The following is a 22339-nucleotide window of genomic DNA, read 5'->3' on the forward strand; positions in this document are numbered from 1 at the left end:
GAGACTCGAACGACTCATTTCCGCGTACTGTGCATGCGTACCGATGTGCACTTCCGACCAGAATTTCGCACTTCGCATCGTTTTGCTGTTACGGCTTCTAATATAGTGAACTTGATAGAGCGTTGAAGTTGCAAATATTTAATGATGAAGGGGTCTTTATCGTTTGCATTTTCGATGCATTGTAGCTTCAAGGGTGCTGTAATTTGACCACGGCACTTGTCAACACCACAATCCTGATGGCCCGGGGACTTCTGAGCCCGTATGTGCTTAGAATAGTTAACTGATGGACTAGTTGGCTTCCTGCCGTTATAATCATCTCATTTAGTGCAATACACACACTAGACTAAAGAAAGTAACACTTCGTCCTGTGTATTATATCATCTCCACAGTGAGGAACCCCCGGATGGAGTAAACTTAAAATAGGAAGTAATTACTCTTTCACTTTTGTTTGCATCAAAATGCCTGAGCTCATGTGAATACTAATGACTAGTTATTCCCTAGCTGTGTTAAAACATGATCGAGAACTTTGCTGAGAGGAGTCGTATACATCTTCGCGAACAGTCTGGTCGCTTCTAACGAGCATAAATTAGCAAGACATTAGTGCTTCACGTGGCGAAGAAACGATGATATGATCGTGTGCCGCTAGCTGTACAGAAAGAGGGCTGGTTGATGCAAACGAACAGGAAAAAGATCACGAAAAGAAAAGAACAAGAAAAGTTTTGTAAAAGTATCAATATATTGTAACTTCAGCGCACATACAGCACGGGACGAATGACTGTAAAATACACACACTGGCGCTTGTCTTACCTCTCTTCCTGTGTGAAAACTGAAGTCTCAATCAATTCAGTAACGACTAGCCCATACAGTCGCGCTTCCAATCTGTCACTAGATACACATTTTGTGATCGGTTCGCCTCCCTTTAAGTCTGGTCTATAGACTGTCTGTAGACTTATTATAGACTCTAATGCCTTCCTATAGATATTTCCTTTTGTCTATTCATAAACCATAGACTGTCTGTAGATAAAAGTCTTCAGGTGTATGGCCATAAATCTATAGATTGTCTATAGGCTGCCTATAGGGTTTGTATTGCCTTTGGGCTAGTCTATAGGATTTGTCGATTGAAAGTCTATGGACCTTATAGGCAAAAGTTTGTGGGTAGTCTATAGACTGTATAAATAAATTTTTGTAAGGGCTGTGCGGGTAAATTTGATAAGTTCATGTTCTGCTACATTTCTACTCCAGCGAAAAACTATAAACATGCAACTCTAGCAAAAGTGATGACACAAGCGTGCCAGTAATATAAGGCAAGAGCTGACTCACTGCAACGAAGTATAAAGCTAGTCTGTGCAGCACACATCGCATATTCCGCTTCGGTTTTTAATTTTGGCCGGGAGTAACGGAGTTTTTCAATCTAGTAGCTGCGGCCTTTTATCAGGAGTTGAAACGAGCGCCGCTTCGTCCTAACCGCCAGCAGTTGCGTATCGCTTGCCCGTTCTTGATGAGTTTAACGTGAAGAAGCCGAGAATGGCGGTGGTAATTCATGGCAGTGAGCTCACAACTGCTATTATCGTCGTTCTTGCCTTTTAACTACGCAGAAATTACGAGCGGCTGTACACGGAGGGGCTTGCGCGACAGCCGAGGAAAGAACCGATTGCGCTGTTTTCGAAATAGTATATAGCATACCAACAACGCCGCCACTCTGTAGCGGGTACTTTTTCACTTCGCAACCATTGTTCAGCTCAGTTTTCCAATCATCGCAGCATTCTTCGAGCGAACTACTGAAGTTCGGAATTCTCCACGCTGTAAAAATGCATTGTATCGCTGGAATGCTTGCTATTTTTGGTCAGTACCCGCTCTTAAGTGTGTTCTATGAAAAAAGAAACACATATTTACTATTTCATACCGCGCCATCGTGTAGTTTTGGAGCGGTATTTCTAATTACGTCGGATGCTTTCTATTATAAGCCGGGCAGAAACACCCCGGCAGCAGAAAAAAAACACAAAAAAAAACGAGGGAGGAGGAGGTCAGGAGAGGGGCAGGAACCATCTCTGACTCGATGGACACCCTGAGCCGTGCCATGAGGGGAATGACCAAGGGAGGGAAGATAGGATTTATAAAGAAGTGGAGTTAATAAGAGGACTGCATAATACTGAGGGAATGCGGTCTCTGTACTGCGCTTTTTGGCAGTGTCATAAGGTCGTGACGTCATTGCGAGCGTGCATCAAAGTCCCAACGGCGAAGCGCTTCTTATCTGAGCCTGTGTGCTTGGTTACGAATTGAGCTTGTTGTTCTCGGTCTCTGGTCAGGTGAGAGTTGTTTCTCCAGTGGATAGGATGTCCGGGAATACGGTTCTCTCAGGACAGTCTCTGAGCTGCTGAGTTCTGTGCCAATCTTTGGGAGCCTTCGCATCCACATATGTGGTCGATCACTCCTGGCGCACGACATCCAAGATTGGCCCAGAGCGGAGCAGACTGCACAGGTGTCGGTATTGATGCTTGAAACTGAGAGTTTATTCTCTCTGTCTCTTAATGGCAGCTATGGGCATCAGCACGTGAGTGCACTCTTAACACGAATATGCCTATGTAGGAGCAAACGGGTTGTAAGCTCTCCTTTAGGGCAAAGTGAGTGTGCTAGAGGAGAGCTTACACCCATTTTATTCTTTTCCTTTTAGAGTGTGCGCAAACTGGCTCCATGAGTGTAGAATCTGATCCGCATCCAACTCACCGCTGTGTGCATTGCTGTGCGAGAGGTGTGCATTGGAGAAGAGTTCATATAACCGTTCAAGCACATTCGTCACGCTCATCATGAAGCATTATGGTATTGTCTTGAAACGCAGTTCACCTATTCGATTTTTTTCTTCACAGGTGCAGCGGCTGCAAGGGGCAGTTTCCGAGCAGCAGCGACCACTCTGAGAGGCACTCCTGGTGAGAACTGGTTCTTGTCACTTTTGCCACTCGAGTAAAGTTGACCTTTCCGCTTTGCAGCCGCGCATTCGATAACCACGAACAGCACGAGGTCGGTTTTTGTAACAACGCATGTCGTTTTATTCGTCATGCGAGGCTTCTTAGACTGCGCGAGTACTTTCTTTGTATTCCTGTGCTGAGCAAATTATCCTTATACATGTCCTTGCAGGTTTCCTATTTCTGTGAATCTGACCGACGGCCTGCGAGTGTCGAATCGTGTTGACGAGCCTATTAGGAATCTAGCATTTCAATGACGACGGGAACCCTGCTTTGTTCATTGGAGAAAAGGCTTGACGGGCCAATGCTGATCCAGATAATTAAAGATTTAGTACGAAAAGCCCTGTACAAGTGACGAGAGTTTGGCCCGAAAACTTGCTTGCTGCTGTCCACATGTACTTTAAATGCGAGGAAAAATTTATTCGCAATCTTGAGAATGGTTGGTTGGTTTATGGGGTTTAACGTCCCAAAGCGACTGAGGCTATGAGAGACGCCGTAGTGGAGGGCTCCGGAAATTTCGACCACCTGGGGTTCTTTAACGTGCACTGACATCGCACAGTACACGGGCCTCTAGAATTTCTCCTCCAAAGAAATTCCAGCCGCCGCGGCCGGGATCGAACCCGCGTCTTTTGGGACAGCAGCCGAGCACCATAGCCGCTGAGCCACCGCGGCGGCAATCTTGAGAATGAAAATTCCAGCACGGAACCCCATGGACAAATGACACTTATGTCTAAAAACTTGATTACTGCTGTCCCCAGTACTTTAAAGTCTATTTTTCATGCAGAGAGAACTTTGAAAGCTTGAACATAAGCTGAAGCTTGCAGGCAAGCTTCAGCGAGAATGGCACAGACAAACTGATCAAGAGAAACTTCAGGGTATATCTTACGTGCTTTCTCTACCCAAACCATGTTGAAAGAAATGATGGCACTAATTATCAGTCTTGTTGCGATGGTTGGATAGTCAGTTTTGTAATGGCAGATGTCAAACACTTGGCAATAGCTGGGCGAGCTTTTATTTTGTTCTGGTATTTATAACGAGAAACGTATTTCCCGACGTGATCCGAAAGTTAAAGTAAATATATGTTTGTATTCTGAGTACGTACGCGTATTAAGTTAGTCGTGGCATCCGAAAATGTCGCCAGCCACTACTCGCCGCATAGGCAAGGTAAAAAAAAGCGAGAAACAAATAGCACTTCCAGTTTGAAAATCGCGCAGAACCACTCACAATAATAGCCCCACTAATAATAGGCCCATTTCTGCAGCTACGTGTAAAAAGAAACGGAACGCGTGGCGCCGTCTTCGTTTTATGCTTGCATTGTCGCTCATCCCGCTTTTTATCCCGTGAACTCGCCGAGTAGTTTGTCAGTTTAAACCCCAGCTCTAACATCCGGTACGCACAAAAACGCTGGACATTGCGTTCCGTCGTCGTCAATCAAAGTAGTTTTGTCGAAATCATGACAGCGCGAGCAAAGTAATGGTAAACACGCGCAGACATGACAACGCCGAATTCACGGGGAAAGTTTCGATAATTTGATGTACTAGGGGAAAGAGGGAAACAAAAGCAAGCGCAAGAAGTTGGTCGAGGGAGAAAGGGGTGGCGGGACACGAACCGTAGAAACTGGAATTTCAATGGACACACGCAGAAGCGCGTGGCTCGGCGAGTGGGGCCCCACTTTGCATTTGAATGCGCGCTTTTATTATGCGCGTAGAGGACTGGTGCATGCAGTGTCCGTGGTCCCCGGAAAGACGCGTCGTCGTACTCACGCACACAAGGGACGCGTCATTGGGGATGCTAATGCAGTCGCCACTGCGCATGGCGCTCGAAGCGCGGCCAAAAGTTTCAACGTTTCTTTTAAATAGCTTCCAGTGCCATCAGTTTTGTTTGTGGTTGTTTCTCTACAATTCCACGGAGGCAGAATTAAACAGCGCATACTTTTGGGGACAAACGACGCTTTTTTTGCATAGCGGTGTGGAAATACTTCAGAGTACAAGCCTGCTTGTGAATCGCGCATTGATTTGTTCTTGTTTACATGTCGTGAGAGGGCGCCAACAAAGTGGGGAGAGTCAGTTCTTTTCTGCCTTTCTACTCTATGCATAATATAGTTTTGATTGGGAGAGGAAAAAGAAAATGATTACCATGAAACATAGAGCGGGCAGCACATGATTGCGCCGGCGTCAGCTACGTCACTGTTCCGTGCAATTCATAAATGACATAGTTAGCAAACACCTGTGCGATGTCAGTGTACATTAATGAACCCCAGGTGGTCGAAATTTCCGGAGCCCTCCACTACGGCGTCCCTCATAGCCTGAGTCGCTTTGGGACGTTAAACCCCTATAAACCAATAAACCAAACCTCTTCAGACCAATGCCGGTTTTGACGGTAATGCAATCGACAACGGACGGTGACCCTACTGAAAGCTTTAGGGTGTCTCGTAATAAGCCTTTTGGATAAACATTGCTATAAATTAAACAAGTTTTAACAGGCCACACGCGTGCTGTCGAAGAAAGAGCGTAGTGAACAAGATCGCGTGAGGCCGTTTGGACATTACTCGAGAAGCGCAGGATTACAAGCGTATTTACTTCCAATAACTTGAGCCGTCACTAATGACCTTGACATTTGGACGGTGAGTGCGGAGACCACATAATGTCATCTGGTTCCTTTCTGCCAACCTAACTACTTTAGATGCAACGCACGTCGTTTCCCGTCACACTCCAAGCACTAGGACACAGTGTTGTCGCTTCCGGACCCCTGCGTGCCGACTGCCGCTAAGCCTAGCATGCCCCGTTGCCCGCAGGATTATGGGTTTTAAGTCATTCGATCTAGGTCTCCGGTGTCTTTTTGCTGTTATGTTTATACGGCACTTCCGACAGCTCGCTCCCAAATACAAGGCCACCCGGGAGTCGCGGGGCAGCGACGGCGTTCGGGATTATTCGGGGATCTCTCTTCCTGAGCGATTATTTCTACGCCATTACATATTCAGGTTTTGATCCGACAGCTGCTCGTGAAGCTCACGGCTCTGCGCGAGGATAAGCTTCATTAACCGGGGATTACAGTGCGGCCGGCATTTCGATGGCGGCTGGTGTTTTCGGACTCAGGCGCCCTTACGGCCAGGAAGTGCGTCAACCACGGAAGCATTAACGAACTTTCTTCCGGGATTATCTGACAAAAAAGAAACAAAATTACCCGGAAGTGTCAAGCTATCTGTCGCTAAGAGCCAGGCACAGTTTTTGGGACAGTATATAGCTGAGCAGATTGAAAAGAAAAAAATTTGCACTGACAGTTTCTGTCGCCAACTAGATACTTCGAAATGCACGTAAGTATGGATGGAGTTACGAATTAGGGATGCACAATGCCGCTTGGGACAAAGGTGGATTTAATCATGTTACAAAGAAAGCTTGTTACCGTCGACAATTCTGCTGTCGAGTCAACGTGCGGGTGGCACCGGGTGCGTAAAGCCGTGGTGTAATTTTTATAAAAGTGCAACTTTTAATTGCCTGGCTTAGCTCGCAATTACCCTATATAACTTGTAAAAAACGTGCATTTAATTTGTATAACCAAATATGTTAGTTCCATGCCTAGGTGGCTAGGAGAACTTAAGCCGTCTGTCGATAACTTTACCACAATGACGAAACGGGCGAGTTGGTGATACTTACTTAAGGAAAACAGCGCAATAACTTTAACTCAAAGGTACCGAAAATTTGTTCGCATTAGAGGGAGCCGTTTGAAAGGGGCTGAAGAGGCGGTTCGAAAAAAGCGGGGTGTTCGAATTAACGAACTTCACTTAACGAGGAAACACCCCACTGTAGCTATGGTCTGCCGGTCGCGAAATCGACAGCATTGCCTGAGGGTCTGGGAGGGCGTTTGAGGTTATGCGAGTACGCTTTTCCATTTCATTATATCTTTCGTGTGTGAGCATACCCGGCAGGTTAGTCGCTATCTGAAATAAGAGTTAAATTGGTTTCTTCATTGGCCGGGCATCCCATAGTGAATTCAGTGTAGAAATTCATCTTGTGTGTATATTTCAACTGTGCCATTATTTTTGTTTTCTCTGCACTCGATGGAGCGGAAGAGATGAGTGCGAGATTGATTATTGATATATTTATTTATATATTTACTTATTGATTGATTGGATAATGAAGCGAGTGAAACAGTGGATGAATGAGTACTATATTTGCACTTGCATCCCAAGGCGCAGATGGATTCAAAGCCGTACATAAGGGAGTAATTACTCATTGGCATCCACCCGAGCGCAGCCATACGGCTACAAAGGAAAGCTATACAGCTTTCTCAGAAACTTCGTAGTTAAAGAATAATTCGTCCTGGTCCGGGGATCGAACCCGGGACCACCGCTTCACCGGAGCAGTCGCTCTACCAATTGAGCTAACCGGGACGGCAAACTTATGGTAGGGTGAGAGCGAATTGATCAATAACTCGAAGTGGGAACAGTGTTGACCAAATATTTTTTAGGGGAATCCCCCAAGGTGGAGTAGATTTGTAATAAGGGAGTAATTACTCATTGACATCCACATTACAATTCCACATTACATCCACATTACATTACATTACAAATCTACTCCACCTTGGGGGATTCCCCTAAAAAACATTTGGTCAAAGCCGTACATGCGGTGAATAGGTAACGAAGTTGGGATCCTTTTACACTGAGCTTCAGTGACTCTATCACATGTGTAGAACAGCACAAAATGATCGTAGAATTCTCGATTAGAAAATATATAATACGCAGATCGCAAATAACGACATTAAACGGGTATGTAAGAGAACCAGCATAGTTGCAAAGCCCGTTGACGCGATGCATGCTCCTTCCGCACGCGTCGGGAGACAGGCTGATGAAAACGCGTGCGATGAAAGACAGAGGCAGGAAGTCAGTGTTCCGAAGCGGAGAATACAATACACGGCGAAAGGGAGAGAGACAGGGAACTCAGTGCGGCAGTAAAGGAAGAAAAGGTAGAGAAAAAGGGACAGTTTGGGGAGTGAGGGACGAACGGAAGGAGCTGTCCCTCAGGAGTGGAGGGCGGTAGGGAAGGAAGGAGCATAACTCGAGAGGAATGGAACGAAGGGCAGCCCGATCGCAATCAGGGCGACGCAAATATTGATCCACGAACAAAGTCCAGGCAGGGGGAAGGACGAAGGGAGGGAAAAAGGGAGGGAGGGTGCTTGGAAAACTCTATATAGTGGACGGTCGTCATGGTTACGTTCTCACGCTGGACATGTAAAGCGATGATCACGGTAGAAGAAGGGGAGAATAAACGAGAAGTGACGGGAAAAGGAACGAGCCGGGACAACGCGATTCGGGAAATAAGGAAAAGAAGCCGAAAAACACACGAACACAAAAAAACAAACGGTGCAAACAATGGCTGACGATGTACGGCCAAGCGTTTCCACCCTTCCTCGGTTCAGCGAAGACGTGCGCAACGTGATACGGTATTGTTCAGTGCACGAACAGCGAGACGCGAGCGTACGTGTCATGTTATATCGCACGCGGGCAAACACAGACGCGCCGTAGCGCCCATGTCCTGGAAGCTGTACCACGGACACCACGATGCTCCCGGAATAATGCCACCGCTGCGATCTTATGTGCGCTACGTACAGTCCATTTCTCAGGCGCACTTCACTGTATGTGTTCGTATGTTTGTGGAACTTTGTTGATAGTATTGCAGAAGCGTAGCTTGTTGGGTCGGTGATCGTCTTTCCAGTTGGAAGCAGAAGGACAGCAAACACAAAGATGAGAGGCAGTGCATGCAATATCTGAACGTTGTAGTGTGGCTTGAGTATGAGCAACGAGTCTGCTAGCAAGCCTGACGTGTGTGACGACATCTGTCGAGGCAATTCTGTTAATACGACGGCAATCATGGTTAGCTCCACGAATCGTTGTGCATCTCTTGTTTCCCTTGTATATTCTTTAACTAAGGTTCCCTCTTGTGACGCTTCACCGTTGTGAGCCTGTGACTTTCGCAATCCACGTTGCCTTGACAGCTCCGACCTCAAGGGTCTGCACCGAGTTAGTGTTAACATAGCCCTCACTGGCTATAGTCGGATGTAAAGCAATGAAAACGGCAAATGAAGCGGTAGAGAGCCCTCCATCCAACGGTGTCGACCGATTTGCATGACGGAGCGGTTTATCTATGGTTAATCCCCTGTCACGCTACCGCGACCATGAATTAACCACTGCATCATGAAAGTGACAGGAGATTAACCTCGGATTGAACGCTATGTTATGAAAATCGATCGACTCCATTGGCCCCCTTTTAGGGTCTTTTCCTGCTTTGATCTAGAGTTGTATCCGACTGCCATTACCAGCAATTTCTAAAATGGAGGTGGAGGGTACGGGATGAATTTCCTTTTTAGCCCAACGGTGTTACGTCGCAAAATGAAGGCATTACTGTACACTAAAAGGATTCGCTGGTTATTAATACAATAGGGCAAGATGGAATGCTTGAAAAATTCACGGGAAGAATTTAGGTGTAGAAGGCGACGTACAGATCTCCGGCCGGATCGTGAAACCTCCCCATCAAGGCAAGGAGGGGGCGTGGTTTTATGGGCAGTTCTTTAAGGGAGTGGTCGACGACGGACGACAGGGAGGCGTGAGGTTTCTTGGTTCAATAAAATTTTAGGGACGCTGAATTGCATTACCTGCCGAGAATGCGATAACATAAAAGTCAAGTCCGGCCGATCGGCTTGCTTCTCCTCCTCCATCATTGCTGGCCTTCGCATGCGCTGAGCCTGTGCATGCCGCCAATAATCCGTGCTCAGCGACATACATCCGTAGTTGTCCTTTCCATTTGAGGTGATTTTCTACTACGGTAAACACACGCGGTGTTGATTCTGGCTTCACTCCAACTTGATAAGCGGAGCTGTCTACATCCGTCTGCATATAATCAACCGCAATTAAGTGCCATTGGCCGCCCAGACCGCCACTATGCCCGGCCATGTCAGGTGACCAGTGCACCCACAAACTCGGCCATGTGACGTGGTCTCACGACGCCGCTTATCCTGCCGACAAATCAGCGCTCGGTTTTGACTCGTGACCTCGTGACGTCATCACCGTCAGGACCAACGAGCGAGTGTTATGAGTAACCACGCCGTCCCTTTTATGAGCAGCCGCGCTTTTTTCCTTGAGGAGGCTTATAATGTTACCGCATTAATAAATTTCGTGACCTTTCTTGAAAATGTCTGTCAGTGTGTGTTCTTCGCGCATAAAATATATCTCTCTTATTCCCTTCCCGCTCCAGCCGCGGCTACCGATGTATATCCTAGCAAACTTCTTGAACTCACCTCTCCACTTGACTATCGGCCACCCTCCTTTACCTTTCTCTTGAAATCATCTCCGCTACCTTGACTTTCCACAGCTTATCTGCTTTCGTCATCACCTGTCCCACCAAGGTCTAATCTTCCTCTTGATTCAAAAGGATACCTACTGGAGCTCATTCTGCAAGAGCCGCCGCGGTGGCTCAGTGGTTATGGCGCTCAGTTGCTGACCCGAAAGACGCGGGTTCGATCCCGGGCGTGGCAGCCGAATTTCGATGGAGGCGAAGTACCAGAGGGTCGTGTACTGTGCGGGGCCAGTGCACGTTAAAAAAAAAAAAAAAACAGGTCGTAGAAATTATTCGAAGCCCTTCACTACGGCGTCCCTCATAGCCTGAGTCGCTTTGGGACGTTAAACCCCCATAAACCACCGTGAGTACCACAACTACCACCACCACAATCGTTCTGCAAGCAGCACGTCGCTCTGCGTCTCTTACGGTTACCTTACCAGTTTCTTTTGCACAGAACACAAATACACTCTCGATCTGATTCCACACCTTTTAAGGCGAAATCCTTTATTGCCTTATCGTTGTCGACAGAAGGTTGTCAGCAGGGGTGTCACGCTTTTCGGTTGGTCGGAATGGTTATGACGTCAGAGTGCGTGGATTCGCGTAAGGCGTCCGTGGGTGACCACATTACATGCCCTATTACTGCGAACAGAGCCATGTATAAAACCGAACTCATCGAAGCAGAGAGAGAGTCGTGCTAAAGAAACCGTCAAAGTCGGCAGTCAAAGTGTGTAGTTGTAATATTTAGCCAAATAAAGTGCTAGTACAGCACAAATAGTGTCGCAGTCAATGCCAAACAATGCGCCAGGAAAGGCTTTCGCCTTGCAGCACTTTAGAGAGCCAAAGTGCCCCCTGAATTTTTTTGTAAGGGTCAATGCTTCGGCCCCATAGATAAGCCGTATTCCAGCAGCTCTATAACCGGTCGCCAGCGGTGTTGCTCCAGGTTCAAACTAACTGCATACAAACAACTGGCCGGGCATGTTGGAACCCAGCGCGGCTAGAAATGGACGAATAGGTGGCAGCACGTAGGGACGGCAGCAGCAGCAAGAACAGCACAGAGAGCGAGCGTGCGAAGGTCGGGAATGTCAAATACGTGTGCCCCGACGGGGGGGTCAGGCAATCGCGCAGCTCGTTGGCGTAATGCGTATAGCGCCGGACAGCGTCTCATACGATGACTGCGCGAAACGTGCGACACGTTGCTCTCGCCAGGTGGTCGTATCTGTGTTTTCGCTAACGACGGTAGCGACACGCCGCCTGTTAAGTGGCTCGAGGGGCATTCGTGGGGTAGGGTCGGATTAGTCGCACGTAGGTTCGTAGGTGTGTGTGTGTGCTGGCCGCACATCCGTGAGAAGAAAGGAGATAACGACGCCTACTGTTTCTACTTACCTCCTCTGCACTAGCCCAGCAGACAGCGTGGGGTTGGGGGCAGAGTGCCTGACGTCACGTCGCTGCGTCTGCCTGTATCTCCAACCATTAATTATGAAGTGTGATTACGAGGAAAACGGAAAAACATCTCCGTCGTAGTCAAACTGGGTGACAACGCAGTGGAAACGGTAGAGGGGGGGGGGGGGGGGGGGGGAGAGGTTAGAGGATGTGCTTTAAGTTTCGTTCACGAGTGGGCGTAAGGAACAACAGCTCCGTGTATGGATAATGTCGGTGAGAATAAAACTCTACTCATAATCATCATAGCCTGAGGACGAAGCTCTCTCGCTGTGTAGTAGCCATAAGTATTCCTGTATTTCTATAGGCGGCGTCACGCTATTCAAACAAAATTTTGTTTCAGTTGTCTCGTCACTAGCAGCCGTGGCTATGTTTTCTGATTTGCACTCTTACCCTCTAAGAGTGCTGAGTCCGCGGAGTGTTGCGTGTTCTGCCTTGTCTAGGTCCCCTTTTAATTTCAGTAAAAAAAAAAATCATCCTCAACTCGCGCTTTTACTTAATCTACGACATATCCTAACGCTTCAACAGTCATGTAACTTTCCACCGCTCCCTTCACTTTAAACAGGAATATGGCTATATGGGAGTAAAAGGGAATAAACTATCCTCTAACACACTCCCTTCATACTTTACTCCCTTTTTGCTTCTTCCTGTTTAGAGAGTCCGATGTTTTTGGCTCGTCGAGGGGTCGCGAAGGGCATTCGTTGACCAAATGTTTAGGGGAATCCCCCAAGGTGGAGTAGATTTGTAATAAGGGAGTAATTACTCATTGACGTCCAGCCGAGCGCAGCCATACGGCTACAAAGGAAAGCTATACAGCTTTCTCAGAAACTTCGTAGTTAAAGAAAACTTCGTCCTGGTCCGGGGATCGAACCCGGGACCACCGCTTCACCGGAGCAGTCGCTCTACCAATTGAGCTAACCGGGACGGCAAGCTTATGGTAAGGCGAGAGCGAATTGATCAATAACTCGAAGTGGGAACAGTGTTGACCAAATGTTTAGGGGAATCCCCCAAGGTGGAGTAGATTTGTAATAAGGGAGTAATTACTCATTGACGTCCACCCGAGCGTAGCCATACGGCTACAAAGGAAGTGTATAACAGTTGCTCAAGGTTACTAGATGCCTCACTACCGGCATCTACTTACTTGTGGTTTCAATTCGAATTAGGCAGCAAGCAAGAACTCCAGTGCTGACTGGAGGGTGGTCAGTATCAGTACTTTATACTGAGAGAAGCAGAAAAATACCTTTTTAATCATAATTGCAGACGTTAGCCTGGTAATGTATTTGATAAACTAGTTCAAATTATGATAATAAGCACGGAGTGATATACACTGGCACAAAAGCCGCGCGTCCGCACAGGCTTCGCCCAAGGATTTTCGCCCAGTGTATTTGCATATACGTATAGGAGGCCATCTACGCACAGACACGCTCTCATCTACGCTGCCGCAAAGTCCATCTTAAATCGAAGAATTTTAAACGCTTGCTTGCATAGTGAAGTACTTTCGGGCTTGCAGTAAAAAGACGGGAACAGCCGACTCTATATACCTGTCGACCTCTCATTCACCGGCTACTGCCAGACCTCTACAAGTTCCATTACTGCTACGTCGCTGGGACAGTGCTATCATAATAAACACCTGCTACCATCTCCTAAGAAAATAGCCGCCGATATCGAGTATGGTTGCAGAATCTGATCTGCTTTCGAGTAAACATAATTGTTCCGATTTCTACCACGACTATATGTAAAGAGCAATCTGTGATAATAAAGGGAAATCTGACAGGCCAACCCTCTGCCATCTTTGTCCACTTGAAGATCTCGTCTCAGGAGACGTTCATTTCGACAGGAACAATCTTGCCCCCCCCCCCCCCCCCCCCCCTTTCTTCCCCCGAGTGGGTACAACGAAGCATTTAAGAGTGGAGACACATTCTCGGTATCTACGCACCCAGCTGGACAACCTTATTACTCCAGCCGCCAATACAACCGTCGCAATTCGAGACACCTAGCTGGTCCTTCGTCTCGTCCGTCTCGATGGCGGTGAGGCACGCCTCGTTCTTCCCTCTAGTTCAATGATTCAAGGGCGTACTGAGCCACTCAAAGCGACAAACGAGGCTCCTCTGCCCCCGGCGTAATAACACAGAGGCGACGACGACCTCGCTCACGCGACGATGGCGCCTGGTCAACAGCCTGCTCGGCGACGACAACAGAGAAGCCCGAGAAACCGAAACTCGTCAATGTTTGCTCGGGGCAGCGTTTCGAGTGCGTTTCTCTCGTGCCAGCGGTACGGGACACCGCGCGCTAAAAGCGTTTTGCGCAGTGCGAAAGGGAAACACCTCTGTCACGTCTCTGATGGTGGTTCGTGAACCGGGCTCTTTTGGGTGTCTGAGGAGAAGTGGATGGACGCTTGGCGGGGGTGCACGTGGGGCTATTTGGCCCATCGACCGCAAGAGGGAGATGCTGTCGCAATATTCACCGTGATGAGCGTTGCGACGTGAACGCCCATGGCGTGACTTTTGCTTAAAAGAAGAAAAAAAAATATAAAAGAGAAGAGGCGTGGTCGCTGGCTGCTTACGTCCGACGACGTTCACGTTTTAATCTTGTATAAGGACATTGCGAAAGCTTTAGAGTACAGAGCACTGACACGAATGCAAAGCGCCATCACGCGAAGCAGGTGCGATGAAAGTTCGCTAAATAATGCGGGTTCACCTTCCACCTTCGTTCGTCTTCGGAGGGCCATCAACGCTTTCCTCAGACTTTAAAGGCCTCCTGTCTACGTGGTTAATTTGTGAGAAATAAAGAGCGGTGGGAGACCTTGAGTAAGAAGGACCTTGATGGTCTTCGCTGTTTAGCTGATATTTGGTTTTCGCGTATGCACTGGGCGTCAATTTTTTAAAAATGTAGATGAAGGTGTAAAGAGAGACTGGTTGCCGACAGTGGGTCCGATTAGTCGTTTTGCAGACTGAAAAAAAAAAATCGGACTGCAACTGACAACATTGTCGCACGACTCAACCCAGCTACAGCCCAGCTACAGCCCGCAACAAGCAAATTGTAATTTAATTGGAACATCAGTAATGTTAATTAACTCTGAACAGAAGAATTAGCAACGTTCACGCTTTTTGAGCAAATCGGGAAATTTAGCGAGCGCTATACGGTGAATTTCGCTTTTTTACTTTATTTTTTAAAAAAAAATTGCCCCTTGCAGCTTTTCCTTCATCCTACGCTTCATGGCACGGTCTAGGCGGCCACACACTGTGAGACCGCTACGGCGCCTTTTCTCTCCTTAAAACTACGTATAAGTTATAACCCCTACGTAGTACTGTTTTGCCTCGAGCTATGTTTTGTATCAAGTTTGATTCCGTACCAGGGCAAGTTTTCGAGGGTCAATACAAACAGCTATCGCTGCCGAAATTCGTGATTGATGTAACTGCGAGCAAAGTGCGAACTTGAGTGCCCGGATCGCCGCTGTAGAACTAGCATTTTGAGCAATTTAGTTCGTGACAACCGTGCATCGAATACGTGCTCAGGGAACAAACAAGGCTTCCCAGAGAACGTGGCGGTTGAGCAGTCGTGCAAAAGAAAGATGAGATGTCTCACTACAGAGCAAAGGCCATTGAACGGTCGGTCAGTCACATAAGGTAACCCGAAGGCAACGCATGGAGACATGCACACGTTCTCGCTAAACTGTCAGTCCCCATAAATCCTTCGAAACACGCTGTTCTCGCGTGTCCTTGACGTAGGCACGACGTAGCGCTATATCGGGTACGCCTCAACTTGCATTTCGCTGTAGGCGTTTTTGTTTACTCGGATAAACGCTGCACACACCGAACCACGGATAGAAAGCGAGTGCGGGGCTGCGGTTGTGCAATGTGAGTGTCGCGATTGCAGCGACCGCAATTGTGGCAGCACTCAGATTGCCGATTGCGACGCAACGTTCCGAAACGCAAACGCTCGATGCGGTAGTCCCGAGGTCAATGGAAGAGACATGGCGTTATATTTGAATCAACGCCAAGGACAATACAACGAGCGAGAGAGACACCACGAGCGCTGCGGTTCCCCAGGCGTCCCGTCGCTTAGCGAGGACGGGACATCTCGCTGCCCCGTTTTAGGACGTCGCGAGGTCAATGGCAACGAACGGGATGGAATTACGTAGATGCGTCTTTATGCGGTCGGGAGCAACTTCTTGGAAGCGAAGTCCCTCTTTATTCGGATGAATGGTGCCGTTTCTGCTTTGGGTCTTTCAGGGTAATACGAGAAGCTTGTCCTCTAGTGCATTTTTGTTTTACGCCCGTTCCCTTGTTCAACAAAAAGATGTTCCGTCGAAAATGGATGGAGCATCTCGCGCAAGCGATCTTTGTGCGAGAAATCGAAGATGCGAATTTTACGCTGCATAGCCCGCATGCAAGATGCAGCGGAGTATATATAGCCATTTTAAAGAAGGAAAAGCGCGACTTTTGACTGGGACGAAAGGTAAGACACAGGAGGGCAGGACAGTTCCGTTTTGAAATGGCATACCAGCTCGTCTAAACATCAGTTCTAAGTATCTATATATCGAGCGCTAATTTACAAGTAAAGATTAACGGAGGATCACTGTTGTACAAGGGCGAGGTTCTCTACACTGTCGTGGAAATAAGGATACGCCGGATGACAGTGCCAATTTAAAGAGGACAGCGCTGGCACGATACAACCGACTAAAGGGCGCAAACACATCCCACTGTTTATTGTCGTCTTGTACGTCGTACCGCGTTAAAGTCGCTCTTCCCATTCCGACGCGAGGACGTCGTGCGTCGTTGAGCTTTGACGCGCTCAGTGCAGAAACTGCGTGAGAGTCTCTGAACACTTTTTCTTTCGAGCTGGTTTGATTGAGTAAGCACGGGGAATCGCGGTAAGAAACGGTGCAAGGTGGAAGATACGATTAAGGTCCAAGATGCAAGATATAAGCTGCAAATTACAAGATGACGTTCGAGACTATCAGAGCTAAGCGCTTGAATTTTTTTTTTTAACGGCAAACGTCTCGATAGCCAAAAAGGGAAGATATCTGCTTCTTTTTCGATTCAGTTTACTTATACAGTAGCACGTTCGTGGGTGGCCTGGTCTAAAAACTGCTCGCGGCATCTTGGCGATGCTGTGGAAGCATTCGTCTCGCAGATAGATGCTTGATAGCAGGAGGTCCCGCGTGTGCACAAATAAAACAGAACTCAATAAAACATATTGCTGGGCTAGTTGGTAATTCATACCTGGTGTGAAGACAGCGCAAAAAACGACAACCACAGGGGAGGACAAGACACAAAAGAACGCGTTCTTTTGTGTCTTGTCCTCCCCTGTGGTTGTCGTTTTTTGCGCTGTCTTCCCACCAAAAAATAGAACTCATTCTCGAATGGTCTTCGGATTAAGTGTAAATCTGTCCTTGAATCAAAAGCTTTGCACCAGGATACACTGCATCGCGGAATACGCTGGTCAGTGTGTTGCTAATTCGTTCATCTATATTGCGAGAAACTAAAAAGGGTAGCCTAGACATTTTTTCGTTCCCGCTTCTTTTCAGCGACAGCTGTTTATGACCAGTTTCTCGAGCCGTCACGGCGTCGGCGGTCTTGTTTTGGATGGCGGTCTTGTTTTGGTCTTGTCCTGCAGACCGGCGGGACTTACAGGGATCTACAGGGTGTGCCACATTAAGCGGGAACACTTGAGTGCGTGCTTCTGCAGCGTCCGCAGCGCCATCTGTCGGCGCGCTTTCATTCATACGTCTGCCCGGTCGCACATTATGGTCACGTTGTCTTTGCTGGGTACCCGTAGATGGCGCCGGACTAGCCGCAGAATCACGCGCTAATGTGTTCCCGCTAAATGTGGTGCACCCTGTACATCTACTATCAAGTCCATCCGATCCATATGGCAACCAGTGGCACATTCAAGATGGCCGCCGTTCATTGGTCCACATGGCCCTTATGGGACAGCTGGCAACGCTGTCTCTGGGCAGCAGATGAAGTCTGGCTGCCCGGCCACGACGTATGAGGACGTTTTTAAGACGTCTTGATATTGGTTTACAAGTTCTTTAGGGTACGTGGGAAGCCGCCATTTCTAGTTGAGGTCTTACCCACCAGCACAGTGATTCGCATCTGTCCTACTGATCCTGAGCAACCACAGGCGGAGGAGTTCCTACGGCGCTCGCCCTAATTAGTCAGACAGACTCTTGGGGCAGGGCCCCCTAATGCCGTGAGCTTGCTCCTTCGCCACACCGGGGAGCGGGTGTATGGCTATTTAAACACGTTCGTTGCGAAACTGTCCGCATTCAGAGCACCTCGCGTTTCCAAATCCCGTTCGCTAGTTCGTCCCAAATTCGCAAACCCAGAGATTGCCGGGCCAGCTGTGCGAGTAGAATCAATACCCTCTCGGCTATTTAAAAGTTTCTAAGTGGGCGCCGGTGGTCGATGCCTTCAGCGCCCGCGGCCCGCCTACGAGTGATGGTAGGCTCCCGAATATTCGCTAGAGGAGACGCCCGGATTTCGAAACCCTATTTCGAAAGCTTGTACGTTACGTACGGGTCAGCGTCCAGAAGCTGCACGTGGGTGATGAAAGCTCTAATTTACAAGCATCCGGGGGTTCCTTGACATGTTCTGGCATCGCCCAGCATGTTGCCATGCATGTTTGCATTTCACCTAGGACGAAATCGGACGCCTTTCCCTTACAAAATTTTTAGGCAGTCTGTAGAGTGTCTATAGACTTCTGTCTATAAATTCTATAGAAAAATCCTAGAGAACAGTCTATAAGCAATACAAATGCAATATAAAGTACATAAGCTATACAAATGCAATAGAAAGTACAGAGACAATCTGTAGATTCATGGCCACACACTTTTAGTAGACTTTTGTCTCTAGACAGTGTATAGACTATGAATAGACAAAAAGCAATATCTATAGGAAGTTAACAGAGTCAATAAGAAGTATATAGACTGTCTATAGACCATTTTTATATGGGTTGGCCTACTGCGGCGGGTTCGAGCTGATATATGATTGAACTGTGGTGCAGTACACCGGTCGCGGCCGGTTCTGCACCGAGAACGTGGCAACGCGGACTCATCCGATCGTGTCCGTTCGCCGACGAACTACGAAACACTGGCGACACGGGGTATAGTCCCGCGTCAGTTGGAGCACACACACGGTCACTGGCGATGGCCTTGAGTGGCGGGTCTGTTTGGCGGCAGAAACCCGAGTCGACAAACGCCGTCGACCGAACGAAGGAAATCAGGCTGAAAGCTCTGCGCGCCGGTTACGACTGCAGCGACGCTTACTTGCGCGCTTTTCTTTCGGTGGCGTAAACGCGTGTGGCAATGCTGCGTGTGGCTCAGCGCGATCTGTTTGCTTCTTCGCAGCTGCATCTTCTCCGTGCCCTTGACAGAGAGTTTCGGATCGCGATATATGGACCGTCCGTCGCATGAATTTAGTGGTGGTCGCGAGCCTTTTCGGCCGAGGCAAAAGGGTCTTTTTTTTTTTTGTACGTATACATCCGGTCAATTCTTCTGCAGTACCGTCCGACCATCGACCCGCTTGTCAGAGCCTTATCACGGCGCGGAGTGGCGAGAGAAGCGAGAATAAGTGTATTCAAGGTGAGGTCAAAGACCCATTTCCCAATCATTCCACCCTCTATAAGCCGAGCTCCAGGGGTCAGGGGAAAGCTTGTACCCATTGTATCATCGGTGGGTACCAGGAGGTTCGAACCCTCCAGCTCCCGCATGCGAGACAGTTGTGTAACACGTGCGCTTATTATCGCTTTTTTCCCCCACTCCGCGCAGTGATAAGGCTCTGACAAGCCGCTGTGTCGATGATAATGAATTGGGTGGGTGTACACAATAAAATCAAATATACTGGCTCAGAGTTGCACTACAAGCATACCCTTAGAACAACCTATAAAAGCGGTGAAACAGCAGACATGCTGGTATTTTAAGTACTTGATTTGTCTCCTTTGTTCATGTTGACTAGATTCTCGAGCAAACAGAATTTATTTTAAGACGAATGGGTTCGTTTTTTCTTGAAAAGTTAAGCGTATGTATTTTAATTTTCATCTCCAATTTCGAGCTCAGTTCAGTTCAGGCTACGTGCTGATGTTTTGTTATGGAAGACGTTCTTGTCTTCTAACAGGCTGGCTTAATCTCAGCTGGTGAATTCGTTTTCTAGACTCTCAAGCATTATTCACGTCCGCAGGCTGCAAAAGCAGAAATGGCAACAATAGCGGTTTCGAAATTTATTTGCGAAGAACGCTCTTGAGCGTTGCTGGGGCATTCTGGTAGAACTGGCAAGATGCTACTCGGCTACTGGCGCAGCAATTAATTGTGGGCATAAAATGCCGCGATAAACAAAAGCTCCTTTAAAAGGTGAGTGCGGCTTGAGAAAAATTCAATTCTTCGAAGCCGTGGTGTCACGGCCTATAAGCATGTAAAACGTAAGCTGTTCAAATAACGCTATCAAGGACAACCCTGCATCCTGTAGAAGATTCACTCCATGAAACATTGATCTTTTTGTGGTTCATCTAAGCCATGTGGACATTTATTAACCGCCTTAGTTTCGCAGTTGTCAGGCAAGCCGCGAAGTAAGAATGTGTGCGGACCTCCGGTTTCGGTGGCCACATCTACAACACCCTGTCGGCTCACAGTCCTGCGCCAGGAAACAGTGCCCAGAGACGACTCTGTGAGGCTAAAAAAAGAAACTGAAAAATAAACCGAGAGAAACATCGAAAAGTTTAAGCGGATGACAGTTGCGCGAATTACAGCTCAAATATGCTCCGCATTATAATGTGTCATAAGCCTTTTTTGCTGAGAGTCCAAAAAAAAAGCCGCCGCGGTGGCTCAGTGGCTATGGTGCTCGGCTGCTGACCCAAAAGACGCGGGTTCGATCCCGGCCGCAGCGGCTGGAATTTCTTTGGAGGAGAAATTCTAGAGGCCCGTGTACTGTGCGATGTCAGTGCACGTTAAAGAACCCCAGGTGGTCGAAATTTCCGGAGCCCTCCACTACGGCGTCTCTCATAGCCTTAGTCGCTTTGGGACGTTAAACCCCATAAACCAACCAACCAACCAAAAAAAAAAAAACTATGCGGTTTTAGTGAAACATTTTCAAAGTGAAAAGAAAATACCTTCGAAACGAACCACGGCATCCAAGGTCCACACCCTGAAATAAGCTTAGTCCCTCTTTTTTTTTCTTACTATGTATATAAACATACATCCCAGACATGTTGCTGGCAGTTCGCGCTCGGCGGCGGCTTCAGTAAACAGTTCGCGCATTTAACGGGGTGTTCATACGCCATAGGCACAGACAGGGTACATGCACTTGCGCGCACGACGCACCAGCGGTGTAGACAGGCAAAAAATAAGCGAGAGCAATCGCTTATTGCATCACGTGACGTAACTTCCTGTTTTCGACCCCGTACCGCAGCATGCGAAACGCGCCGCCTCCTCTTTTAATACTCCTCCCCTTCTTTCTCGCTCTCTGTCTGTCTCCATAGTGCCCGATCGGTTTACGTACGCACCCGATAGAGCGTGAAGGGGGCGCCCACTTCGCACTTGCGCAATAAGCTCCAGGAAGCGAAAGCGTAGGAAGCGTGGACGCCTCTTTTCTTCATTTGAGCCAACCTTGTGCATATATTTTCGCTCGCCCAAATGCTGCGGCGTTTCTCAATGGCTCTTCAACGACCGAGGGTTTCTTTGCCTGGATACCGCTCGCTGGTTGCGCGAGAACGCTGCATTTGGGCGTCCGGAGGTTTATGCATACGCTGCGACGGTTGCTGGTTCGATGACTGGCGGATTAGATCACCGACCTCGTGACGACGGTCGGTGCCGGCCCACGGTTCAGAGCAACCCGCTACGTTTCGACGACAGCGTCATGCTCTGGGAGCGCGCCCGTGTTCGCCTACGCGTTCACTGGCTCGTACAGAATGCAACCGGGCCCCATTGCCAGGTACTGAACGGAAGTTAAAGGTAACGCGTCATCGGGGGAGTTGGTGGTAACACGTCACGCACAAAATAAAAGGTCAAAGGCACGCCCTTTGGAGCTAGAACAGTGCTCTCGAAGTCTGACGAGTATTTTCTTGTCCGTTCCTTGTTTTTTACACCTGTAACAGGCCGTGATCAAGGGCAAACAAGTTTTACACATAGTTGAGGCGGTATGAGAGACCATATATAGGCTCAGGGTCTTTGCACCGTGTTTTCAAGCATGAAATGCTTTTAGCTCCTGTTGTCGGCAGTGTGGTGACGTCACGCCGAGACCGAGAGCCAACATCCGGACACTGAATTCCAGTCATCCGGGAGCTGGAACGAGAGCATCCGGGCACCGTAAGAGACTTAACGAGACTCTCTAAGAGAGAGCCGCTTAGAACAAGAGGGGAGCTCCAGGGCAAAAAGGGTTTCGGGCGGAAAAACTGCTTACGCGCTGTCCCCAAGGATGGCGCTGCGGTCCCACACTCACGCGCGTAAAAGACCAGCCACTGGGCCTTCAGCTCATGACGTTTCCCCCTTTGGCAGGCAGATGTATACACGCTCGCGGAGTATTCGAACGCGCTGCATATGCATTCTTGTCAGGCCTGCGTCTCGTCGTGTCCGCGTACGCTTCTGCATCGCCCTGCATTTCAATTTTATTTACT

At 48.2% G+C, this 22339-nt stretch overlaps 1 protein-coding gene across 2 annotated transcripts in view; it reads left to right on the top strand.

The window, feature by feature from the left end:
• Positions 1-22339, top strand: part of LOC149335946 (uncharacterized) — a 164961-nt gene that overhangs the window by 90152 nt on the left and 52470 nt on the right. Inside the window, exon 2 of one of the 2 annotated variants that reach the window (XM_089552495.1) lies at positions 2865-2934. The gene's annotated coding sequence lies outside the window, so the exon portion shown is untranslated. The remainder of the gene's footprint in view (positions 1-2864; positions 2935-22339) is intronic. The other variant, XM_089552493.1, reaches the window with a different exon arrangement.

Source organism: Amblyomma mixtum, chromosome 7 (assembly GCF_055824585.1).
Source record: "Amblyomma mixtum isolate Tamu chromosome 7, ASM5582458v1, whole genome shotgun sequence".
NCBI lineage: Eukaryota > Metazoa > Arthropoda > Arachnida > Ixodida > Ixodidae > Amblyomma > Amblyomma mixtum.